The sequence below is a fragment of the Lagenorhynchus albirostris genome, chromosome 19, assembly GCF_949774975.1.
Source record: "Lagenorhynchus albirostris chromosome 19, mLagAlb1.1, whole genome shotgun sequence".
Taxonomy (NCBI): domain Eukaryota; kingdom Metazoa; phylum Chordata; class Mammalia; order Artiodactyla; family Delphinidae; genus Lagenorhynchus; species Lagenorhynchus albirostris.
The window spans coordinates 9,513,859-9,526,200 of NC_083113.1; the positions used below are offsets into that span (position 1 = coordinate 9,513,859).

At 47.7% G+C, this 12,342-nt stretch overlaps 1 protein-coding gene across 5 annotated transcripts in view; it reads right to left on the reverse strand.

The window, feature by feature from the left end:
• The window catches only part of BICRA (BRD4 interacting chromatin remodeling complex associated protein), a 77,357-nt gene that overhangs the window by 23,718 nt on the left and 41,297 nt on the right, over positions 1-12,342 (reverse strand). For 4 of the 5 annotated variants that reach the window (XM_060132541.1, XM_060132542.1, XM_060132537.1 and 1 more), the window contains one exon: positions 567-667. The gene's annotated coding sequence lies outside the window, so the exon portion shown is untranslated. Of the gene's footprint in view, positions 1-566; positions 668-5,692; positions 5,868-12,342 lie in introns of all 5 variants that reach the window. The other variant, XM_060132539.1, reaches the window with a different exon arrangement.

The window sequence follows — 12,342 nt, forward strand, 5'->3', positions numbered from 1 at the left end:
CAGGGGGAAGTGTGTCATGGGACACACACATACCTATGCACACACGTACACACTTCATGGGCCCTGGGTTAACAAGCCCAGTCTAGAACAGAAACACATGGCCCCGGAGCCTCACACACCAATCACCCTCGCCTCTAGAGCTGGCCCCGGGGACTGCCCCAGAGAGGCCCTTCCAAGGCTCTTGCTGCGTCAGTGCAGCAAGATAACACACTCTCTCCGGCTTCATATCTCCGCCCACACCCACTGTCTTCCCAGGTCACCAGCTCTGTGGCCTACGAGCCCCTGCCCTTCCCAACCAGCCTAAGGTGGGCAAGGCCTGGCTAGGGAATGACAAGGCAGGATCTGCAGAGAATCTGGAGAAGACGGAAAGCGGGGAGGGAGATCCTGGCTGCAGATGGCATGGAGGTTGGGGGAATGGCCCGAATGACCCAGGGGGCCCAGGATGGAGAGGGAGGGGCTGAAGGATGTGGCTGAGCCAGGCTCTTCCAAGAAGGAACGTCCCTTCCGGGGAGGTGGACGGGGGACCACGGCCCCTCCGGGAATGAGCGGGATGCTTGGCTGGTTACCTGCGCTACAAACGAATCATGAAGGGAAGGAGGGGGTGTCCACTCCAGGTCTACGCAGGGCCCCCAGCTGGGGACGTGGGGAGCGTCCTTTCGGGGGCCAGCTGTGGAGAGAGAATGAGAGAGAGGCTGTGAGTGGGACAGTCAGTGAAAAGGAGAAGGATGTAGCCAGAGAGACGAGAGGTCAAATACAAGTTTAAAACTACAGGAAACAACACTGTACATTATCACATATATATAAGCAGACACACCGCACTATATCTACATATACTGTGTGTGTGTGTGTGTGTGTGTGTGCGTGTATATATACACACACACACACACACACACACATCATGCAATAGTATATAACATTATATGGTATAATCCTTCAGCACTTCAATCTAGCAAAATACAGTCAGGTCTTGTCATCTGAGGTGCTTATGTCCCATAAGGTCACTGTGAATTTGGGATTATGGCCACTGAGTTGCCGCCCCTGGGGAAAGACGGGGTTAGCTTCCTGCCAGCCTCTGGTCCCATTCTCATCAACCCATCAATATATCCCCTTGGTTTATGTGTGTTTCTGTTTAAAGACACCTTGTTTGGGACTTCCCTGGTGGCGCAGTGGTTAAGAATCCGCCTGCCAATGCAGGGGACACGGGTTCGAGCCCTGGTCCGGGAAGATCCCATATGCCGTGGAGCAACAGAGCCCGTGTGCTACAACTACTGAGCCCATGCGCCTAGAGCCCGTGCTCCGCAACAGGAGAAGCCACCACAGTGAGAAGCCCGCACACCGCAATGAGAGTAGCCCCTACTCGCCGCAAACAGAGAAATCCCACGCACAGCAACGGAGACCCAACTCAGCCATAAATAATAAATAAATAAATAAATTTATTTTAGAAATAATAAAAACAATAAAGACACCTTATTTAATATAAATCCTTGATTCGCTCACACTGAGCTCAAGGCCAACAGCGCTATAACTCATGCCTGAGGGCAGGCCATCTCACACGCGCAATTTCTCCAGAGCACATCGCAGCCTTCCTGTGCTTACGAACACTGGGCGGCCCTTCAGCCCTACACGGGAGGCGCCGTCTTTAAGAGCAAAACCACCAACAAAAAGCACAAAAGTGCAAAACAACAGGGCACTAAAGAGGATGCTTGTTTATAGCTCTCGCGCTGAACAGAGAGGCAGAGGGTCGCCGTGTTCGACCTCAGCTGGGAGCACGCGCATCGGGAGACTCAAATAGACTCACGGCTCTGCACACGTCTGCACGTGACCAGGAAAGCGCCGTGAGTATTGACTCGGGGGTTATCAATGTTAGCAAATCGGCGGATTCACAAATATGGAATCCACGAATAACAAGGATTGACCTGATGACAATAATGGTGGTGGCTGTGATGATGATGATGATGATGATGGTGGCTGCTGGTTTTAAGTACTCTGCACGGATTAGCCTGTTCACCATCTTTGAATCCCTATGAAGCAGGTGCTTTTCGCAGCCCCATTCCACAGATGAGAAAGGCGAGGCTCAGAACGGTGAGCCATATGCCCTAGATCCCTCCAGTGGTCAGTGGTCAGGCTGGGGTCTGAGCCAAGGTAGGCTGACTGCAGAGTCCCCACCCTTAACCACTATCCCACAGACGGTCCTCTCATCATATTGGTTTTTTTTTTTTTTTTTTTTGCGGTACACGGGCCTCTTACTGTTGTGGCCTCTCCCGTTGCGGAGCACAGGCTCCGGATGCGCAGGCTCAGCGGCCATGGCTCACGGGCCCAGCCGCTCCGTGGCACGTGGGATCCTCCCGGACCGGGGCACGAACCCGCGTCCCTTGCATCGGCAGGCGGACTCTCAACCACTGCGCCACCAGGGAAGCCCCATATTGTTTCTCTTTTAAATGTGAAGCCAACATGGCCACAGTGTCACGATAAGACGAAGCTGGGTGACAGCCTTTGTTAGCATTTTGTGAATGCCTGGGATAGCTCAGATCCAAAAAAGCGATAAAGCGAGAGCAGATGGAAGAGAGAGGAGGAACGAGAGCTGCTTCTCCTTTTTATGGAGAGCCCCAGGCCCCAGAAAGATCTAGAAAGCATCTGTCACAAGACCCTGGAACACGGGATCCTGGCCCATCTAGATTCCAGGTGCGCTGCCCTGGACCAGGCGGCTTTGTGAGAGCCACCAGCTGCATGTGGGTTCTCCCCTCCTCCCTGCCCCACGCTCTGGGTGTGGCCCAAGTTCTGTAAACGTCGGACCAGAAGTAGAGCCAGGAGGTGGGTGTCTCCTGAACAGGGCTCTCCAAACGGGATCTGCGGGTGAATGTCCAGTGGGAGGCTCCAGCCTGTGAGAATCTGTTATCCATGTGTTTTCATTCAGACGGTCACAGCGGACCAATGGATGAGGGGGACTTTCCGGGGAGAGGGCAAGGCTCTGCATGGTGATGGGGTGTCCGTTACATGGGGGTTTAAAAATTCACAGCTCAGATTTGTGTATGTCAACACATGTCAATTCAACGCCTGTTAATTTTACCTTTAATAAACTGTACAAAATAAATAATCAGCATAGAGTTGGAGTGGGGGAGGAGAGCTAACAGACATGGCAAATGTTGGTAACTGTGAGAGCTGGATGATGGCTACCTGGGGGCTTCAGTACACCATTCTAGTTAATTTACATCTTCTTGAAAGTTTCCATAATAAAAAGAAAACCATGTGTCGATGATCAGCAGGTCCGGGGTTCCTCTGAGATGGGTCCCCCGTTCAGGTGCCAGGGTTGGCATCTATGTCGCTATCAGGTTGATGCCAAGAGGCCCAGCATGGGGTGACAGTCTGGGGTTGGAGTCAGCAGTTCAAATCCCCACTTCCCCACACATGGGCTGAAGTCGGGCAAGTGACTTCACCGCTCTAGGCTTCAGTGTCCTCATCTGTAAAATGGGCACAATCATAGTCCTTATTTTCGCGTGCGGCAGTGGAGAGGCTCTTAGGCCTTTAATCCTCAGGTGCAGTAGAGCATTTCGTAAGCGACAGATCCTGTTACACAATCATTTTAGCTGCCATGTGAATCTTACCTAGCGTGGCAACTCCCAAAGCTTTCTGGCCACAGCACAGTCAGGTTGGACAAAAGTCCCCAGGCCCCAGCTTTTCCACCTGGTGCCTTTTGCCACATTTGGCCCTTGAGCACATTTTGAAGGGTTTACACCCAAGGCAATAGAAATACAAGCAAAAATAAACAAATGGGACCTAATCAAACTTATACGCTTTTGCACAGTAAAGGAAACCATAAACAAAAGGAAAAGACAACCTATAGCCTGGGAGAAGATACTTGCAAATGATATGACTGACAAGGGCTTAATTTCCAAAATATACAAACAGCTGGTACAACTCAATAACAACAAAACAAACAACCCAATCAAAAAGTGGGCAGAACACCTAAATAGTCATTTCTCCAAAAAAGACATACAAATGGCCAACAGGCACATGAAAAGATGCTCAACACTGCTAATTATTAGAGAAATGCAAATCAAAACTACAGTGAGGTATCACCTCACACCAGTCAGAATGGCCATCGTTAAAAAGTCTACAAATAATAAATGCTGGAGACGGTGTAGAGAAAATGGAACCTTCCTGCACTGTTGGTGGGAATGGAAATTGGTGCAGCCACTATGGAGAACAGTACGGAGGCTCCTTAAAAAACTAAAAATGGAGTTACCATAGGGAAGGGTTTACATATCATTTGATTATGCACGTGGCCCGACTTAAACTGCCAGGTACCAGGTCTCCTTGGGTCCTTCCAAACCCCTGTTGTTACCCTATTTGTTAGGTGAGATAAACGAGGCTAAATAGAGTGTTGAATGGGAGACCGTGGGCCGCACACAACCAGTGATACGTGCCCCCTGCCCATTCATGCACAGGGCTACCCAGAATCCTGCAGCTCTCAACCTGGCAGACAGAGGGAGCCTTGAAAGACATGAGTGAACCCACTAAGAGTGGAAAGACAGAATTTGAACGCTGTCTGGATACTTGATGATACTAAGAAATTGTGATTAAGATTCTAGGTATAACAATGGCATCGTGGTTTTGTTTTTCTGCTTTTTTCCCTTTAGAGTCCTTACCTTTTAGAAATACATCCTGAAATACGTAGGGGTGAAATGATAAAATGTCTGTGATTTACTGCAAAATAATCCAGTTCTGGGAGTTCAGGGGCATACTGACCTGCGCTGTCCAATACGGAAGCCACGAGCCATGTGTGACTACGCGCATTTAAGTTCAAGCTAATGAAATGAAATTAGGGCAGATGACTTGAGTAGTTATTTGTCCAAAGAAGATATACAAATGGCCATAAGCACAGGAAAAGATGATCAACACCACCAATCATTAGGGAAATGCAATCAAAACCACAGATGCTGCCTCACCCCCATTAGAATGGCTACTATCAAAAAACCAGAAATTAACAAGTCTTGCCGAGGACCTGGAGAAACTGGAACCCTGGTGCTCTGTTAGTGGGAACGTAAAATGTTGCAGCTGCTGTGAAAAACACTTTGGCGGTTCCTCAAAAAATTAAAAATAGAATTAGCATATGACCCAGCAAGTCCACTTCTGGATATATACACAAAAGAATTGAAAGCAGGGTCTTGAAGACATATGTATACACCCACGCTCACAGCAACACTATTCACGAGAGCCAAAAGGTAGAAACAACCCAAGTGTCCATCACCAGATGAATGGGGAAGCCAAACGTGGTGTCTACTTACAATGGAGTATCATTCAGGGAGGAAATTCTGATACAGGCTACGGCATGGATGACCTTAAGCTAGGTGAAGTGAGTCAGTGACAAAAAGACAAAGATACCATCTGATTCCACTTATGACGGAGAGACAGGAAGTAGAATGGCAGTTGCCAGGGACTGGGGGCAGGGGAGGAGAAACCGGGAGTTATTGTTTAGTGGGTGCAGACTTTCAGTTCTGCAAGATGCTACAAGTTCTGGAGAAGGATGGGGGTGAAGGTTGCACAACTATGCAAACGCACTTCATGTCGCTGAATCGCACACTTGGAAATGGCTGAGATGGTAAGTTTTGTTAGGTATATTTTACTGCAATAAACAAATGGGAAAAGAAGGGAACAATGAGGAATATGAAAGTTTTAAATAAAAAAGATTTACCTTAAAAGTGTAAAGGAAATTAAACATTTAGTTCGCGGTCACGGTGGCGGCATTTCGTGGGCTTGACAGCCACACGTGGCTGGTGGCTACCACACAGGACACCGCAGATCTAGAACATTCCCATGGTGGCAGAAAGCTCTCTTGGACAGCGCTGGTCTGTCAGAGTGGCAGAAAACTGAAAATTGGCAAAGAGTTGGTTGATGGGGTCCATGTTTTACTATTCTACTTTGTGCACATTTGTGGTTTTCCAAAATGAAAATTTTTTACTTTGAAAATACTTGAACATCAAAAAATCATACGTCTCTCTGAGTTTTTATTGTCTGTCCCACCAAAATGTCAACCCCCCCAAGGACAGGGATTTTTGTCTGTTTTGTTCCCTGTGGGACACCCAGAGCCTGCACAGAGCATGGCACATGGTAGGGTGTCACTAAATATTTGTGGGGTGAACAAATGAATTTGCACAGGGGGTTAAACAAACCCAATCATTCGTTCAAAGAGCAGCCTGGTGAGAAAGGCATTTACTGATCTCCTGCTCTGTGGCCAGCACGGGGGAGAGCTGAGGATACCGTCATGAACAAAAGCAGACCCAGTCCTTGACTTTGGGGAAGATCATGACTAGTGGTTCTCAACCAGGGGTGACATTAGACGTCCTTCTCCTTCCTCGACACACACATACTCAAAAAGCTTTTGAAAAAGTGACCAGGGGAGGCAGGGGACACACAATTAGCATGCAAAGCTGCAAGCCCAAATTACGCACAGGGGAGTGGACGTCTTGCGTTCCTTCAGAGCAGAAGCTTTAAAAGCCATCGCGTGGTTCTGCCCAAGTCCTGGCATGACATGGATACACGGACAGAGCCACAGCTAATGCACGAAGCTCGGACACGTGAGCGAGAGAGGAGCCTTTGCTGTTGTCAGCCACTGAGATCTAGGGCTCACTCATTACTGCAAGTCACTCAGCCGAAGCTGACTGATACATCTCGGAAGAGCCCACCCTGCCCCAGTGCTTCCTTGGTATCAGGCCCTGGGCTAACCCCACAGCTATTGATTCCTCCCAGTCCCCGGGGAGGCAGGAGGAACGTTTCCCACAGCGCAGGAAACTGAGGCTCCCAGGGGTCAGGACACTTGCCCCAAACCACACTGTGAGGCCAGAATTTGAACTCAGACCCTGTGATTCTGAAGAACCTCATTCTCCACCACTGGGCTATAAAAAGCAGGAAAAGCTGGGCTTGCGAAACCACAACCAGCTCAAGAGAACAGCCATGATGCAACAATGACAAAGTGTCCTTCCAGAAAATCGTGTGAATTCCTCCGGCACTTGGAATGCCATTGGAGTTTTGCGTTGTCATCAGGAGTTGTGCAGAAGCCAGGCTGCTGAGCAGGATACAGAATTAAAAGTCCCCGCGAAGCTCCAGAAACAGGCTAATTTTAATTTAGATTTAATTTAATGCTAGTAACCCTCGGGTTATTTGCAAGTCATAAAAATGAAAGTCGACGGAACTCTACCATTTGCTGATGGGAAGTGATAGGTGGAGAAGAGGATGTGGCAAAGTCTAGCTGTTGCTTTTCCAAACACCGTTTCCCCACCCCTCCTCGCCTTGCTCACAGAAGCCTGGTGCTGCTTGGGGTAACCCCTGCCAATTCCAAGATGTAAACAAACGCTGTTCTGAGTCAGTCGGTCTTTTTCAAACTATGGGTCATGCCTTTGAGGGTTGTGAAATCAAATTAGCAGGTTGCGACAAGGAATTTTTTTTTTTTAAGTTAAAGAGTATAGGGTCAAATGGAATGGGATAGAATAGAAAATACTAAAAAGCATCACACAGGGTAAGCAAAAGGACCAGTTTGTGATACTGGTTTCAATTATGTGTGTCTCTGTGTGTACATATTCCCTACTGTGGGTTGTGGCCAAAATAGCTTTAAAATAATTGGACGAGGCCAGGGGCACTGCTATCCCCTTTATCAGCCATTCACTTTCCCAGGCTTCCTAGCAGCTAGGCTAGCCATAGTTTTGCAAATAAGTAAAAGCCAAAATGTACAGAGTGGGGTTCTGCTCAATGAATCTTTTGGGGAAGACAGAATTTGGGGAAGTTTTTCTTCCAGAATATAAAGACAGAGCTTCTCTAGGGAGAAAGTCTTTTGCTTCCTGCTTCCAGCTTTGAATACAGTTGAGAAGACTGGAGCTGTGGCAGCTCTTTTGCAATCATGAGGCAATAAATCTGAGGCTGATAAGCCTACCTACGGAGGATAACTGATGAGAGGAGAGAAAAAGACTAGGTTCTTAACAACTCCTCATGGGTTGCCTGCCTCCAGACTTCTTAATCTTTACAGTTTAAGCCACTGTTAGGTTTTCCGTTATTTGCAGTCAAACACAACCTGACACAAACGAGTTGGCATTTCTAGACATCTCTGCAGCCCATCACAAGGACTCTCAAAGCCTTCCGTGGGTCAAGGACTGTACTCTGTGAATCCGCTGATTGAGAAGAGAGGCCCAGCAACATGAGAGAGGGCTGATGGTAAGGGGATCTGAAAAAAAGTCCACTGGGGCCAAAAACTCTTCTTCTCCCTAGTCCCATGTTTAGAGCTCCTCCTATTTCTTATCCAACCCTTGAACTTGGGCTGGCCTTTTGACTTGCCTTGGCCAACAGAATGTGGTAGAAGTGATGGTGTGCGTTTCTGAGCCTACTCTTTGCCCAGATGCCATGTGACAAAGTCCAGGCTAGCCTTTTGGAGGACAAGAGACACATGCCCATCACCTCTATCATCCCAGCTCACAGCCAGCTAAGCCCTAGAAGCAGAGCCGCCTAGCTGACCTACAGCTGTACACACCCAGGTAAGACAGAAGTAGCCAGAGGTACCCAAGGCCAAATTCCAACCATTAGAATCACCGTTTTGTTTTAATCCACTGTGGCGCATTGTGTTTTCCAAAGATGGCTGAAACAATGTCTCCAACCTCCCATGATCTACCAAAGTGCGATCTTGCCAGTCCTCTTGAATTGAGGAAACTTTGTGCCTACTTCAACCAGGACAGTGCAACAGAAGTGCCACTATGTGACTTCTGAAGCTAGGTCGTAAGAGTCAATTCAGTTTCTGCCATGTCCACCAGGACATTTACCCTGGAAGCCCTAAGCCACCTTAATAGAATTCTGACCGCTCTGAGGCCACCACGCTATGGGGAAGCCTAAGCTAGACACATGGACAGACCATGAGTAGATGCTCTGGTTGACGGTCTTATCTTCAAGTCATCCCAGCCCAGGTGCCATTCATGGCATATGAACAAGCCCTCAGCCCCCAGCCTGCGAGTCTTCCCAGCCAAGACCGCAGACATCATGGAGCAGAGACCCACTATGTCAAATTCCATGTCAAATTCTTGGCCCATAAAACCTGTGAGCATAATACAATTGTTCCATTAAGCTGCTATATTTTGGGGTAATTTGTTAAACAGCAACCAGAACAGCCTCTAAAGTTGGGGGTTATTTGTTATGTGGCAGCAGCTAGCTGATACAGCCCTCTCTACAGACTAAGTACCAACTTTGACCTCACACCTCTGACTCACCCAACTCTTTCTTTTTTTTTTTTTAAATTAATTCATTTATTTTTGGCTGCATTGGGTCTTCATTGCTGCATGCAGGCTTTCTCTAGTTGCAGCGATGGGGCTACTCTTCGTTGTGGCGCACGTGCTTCTTGCTGAGGTGGCTTCTCTTGTTACGGGGCACGGGCTCTAGGTGCACGGGCTTCAGTAGTTGTGGCACGCGGGCTCAGTAGTTGTGGCTCACGGGCTGTAGAGCGCAGGCTCATTAGTTGTGGTGCACGGGTTTAGCTGCTCCGCAGCATGTGGGATCTTCCCGGACCAGGGATTGAACCCATGTTCCCTGCATTGGCAGGTGGATTCTTAACCACTGTGCCACCGGGGAAGTCCCTCGCCCAAGCCTTACCCATTCCACCTCCCAAATCTCTCCATTTTATCTCCTCCTCTCCATGACCACTATTCCTGCCCAGATCCAGGCCTCACCGTCTCTCTTTTCATCTATCCATCCAGCCAGACTTTTGGGGAGAGAGAAAGAAAGAGCTATTTGGAGAGCAATTAAAATCGACACCACCTTTATGTTCAGTGACCTTTAGAGTTCTAAAATCCCTGAATTAGTTTAACAACATAAAAGCGTGCCCTGTAAAACCTGGATTGCTCATAAAGCAACTGGTGTCTAGCTCCTAAAAGCCTTGTTTACACAGGTAGTCACACACTAGAAATGTTTGGTATGTTCTCTCTCTTCCCTTTTTGCCATTCACCGCTCTCCTAAATGCAGCTACAAAGCCACAGACTTGCCGAGAAAATCAGGGATCCGAAAAGGTTTTTGCATTTTTTCTTAATACGAGTGTATAAAAAACAGGGGGAGATTCTGAGGAGTGAAACAGGTAACGGGGTGGGGTGAAGGGAACAAGAGCAGGGATTACACTGACCGGACACAGGGCTGCCCAGGGCATCAACACTTCAAGTTCAGGAAAAAATGGAGTTAAGTGAAGTGAAGGGGAAAGAAAAGTCCCTAAAACATTCCACACATGCTTTAGACCACTTGTTCCTAAATGTGGGCAGGCAGAATCACCTGGAAGGCTTTTAAAATAAAGAATGAAAAGAATGGATTTCAGAATCAGCAGGTTGGGGGCAGGGGCGGCGGGGGGGGGGGGGGTGCTGAAAATTTGCATTTCTAACAAGTTCCCAGATGATGCTGATGCTGCTGGTCCGAGGACCACTGCTCTAAAAGCTTTTGTCTCTTTAGTTTTCCTTCTGGGGCTCTTGCTCTTGTATAGAACACAAGCCACCAGTTCCTAGCCAGTGTCCAGGCCCCTGACAATGTGGCCTCACGGGGTCCTCTCCGAGGCTCAGGAGGGTCCAACATCCAGTCTCAGTCTGATAGCCTTTTACACAGAACTTGGATTTGGTTCCATTCAGCAATGTACCCTCCTAAGAGGATGACTCACGGTACGTATAGGCCTTTTGCCCCTTTGCCAGAAACTTCCTTTCTCAGCCTCCTTTGCAGTCAAGTGTGGACACGGGAAGATTTTTACATTTGGATAAAAAAGACAGAGCCTTACATTGGGAAGAATTACTTGCCCCTACTCTTTCCTGCTTGAGAGAATGATGTGAAGCATGGTGACAATGGCCAGTGCTACGGCAGGCGTTTTGCACTCCTGAGGGGGAAGGCCCAGTGGATCAGAGACAGACCCAGCGTCCTGGCAACACTGAGCTACCAAATATCCCTGGAATGGCCTTCAACTAGATGTTTTGTTCCAGAAGACAACTAAAAGCCTGAATTAACTAAGGTTAAACATATACCTACTCTATGACCCAGAAATTCCACTCCAAGGTATTGACTTAACGGATGTGAGAAGTATGTCTACAGAAACATTTGTACAGAAATTTTCATAGCAGCATTATTCACAAAAGCCCCAATTCGGACACAGCACAGTGTCCATCGACTGGTAGATGGAGAAACAAACTATGTTATATCCACGCACTTGAATACAGCTTAATAATGAAAGGGAATAAACTACTGATACAGGCAAGGTCATGGATGAATCTCAAATCCACCATGCTGAGGAAAGGAAGCCAGACACAGAAGACCATTCACTGTGCGATCCCCTTGAAGTAAAGTTCTAGTGAAACTGATGGGGAAAAAAATCGGAGGTGTGATTGCCTTAAGGGGGCAGCAGGAGGGGGAGAGGGCTAAGTACTGACTAGGAAGGTCCGCGAGGAAATCTTCTGTGATGATGGAAACGGTCTGTAGCTAGATCTGGGTGATGGTTGCATAGGTAATATTTGCCAAAATTCATCAAGCAGCGCACTTAAGGTTTGTGCCTTTTATTATACTTAATTTGTATCCCGGTGAAGCACAGCTTAAAAAAACAAAAAACAAAGAAAACCCTACACAACCAACTCTTGTGATTCATGGCAGTTATGTTCTACAAAGTTGCCACAAACACTGAATTAGAGAATAAGGAACTATTGCTCCTGGGGGAAATACAGCTTCTCATGAGCCTCTGGTCCCAACATTTTCATCAACCGATCAATACATAACCTTGTTTTTAACGTGTGTTTCTGTTTAAAGACACCTGATTTAATATATACAGCGGATTCATTCGCAGCGAACCCATAACCAACGGCGCCGTAACTCACACCTGAACGAAGCTCATCTGAGACACATCACAGCCTTCTGGAGCTTAGGGACACTAGTCAACACTTCAGCACAATGTTTGGGGGGCATTTTAAACAGCTAAATCAGCAACAAAAAGCCCCCAAATGTGAAAAACGCGGCACTAAACAGACCAAGAAAAAGCCACTTGGCTACAGTGTAAGAGCTGAAACAAGAAGACAGAGGATCGCCCTGGTCCATCTCAGCTGGGAACAGGCACGCAGGACGACTCAAATTTTTCACCTGCTCTGCACATGTCTGTAAATGACTGGGAAACACCCGGTGTGCTGATCTGGGGGTTACAAAGAAATTTTAGCAGGTAGATGAATTCACAAATATGGCATGGGGGAACGAGAATCAACTGTACAGGGAAATACTGGTCAAGATTATAGCACATTTATTTACCCTTTACCCGGAGATTTCACTCATGGGCCTAATCCTACAGGTACAACCTGACATATCCAAAAT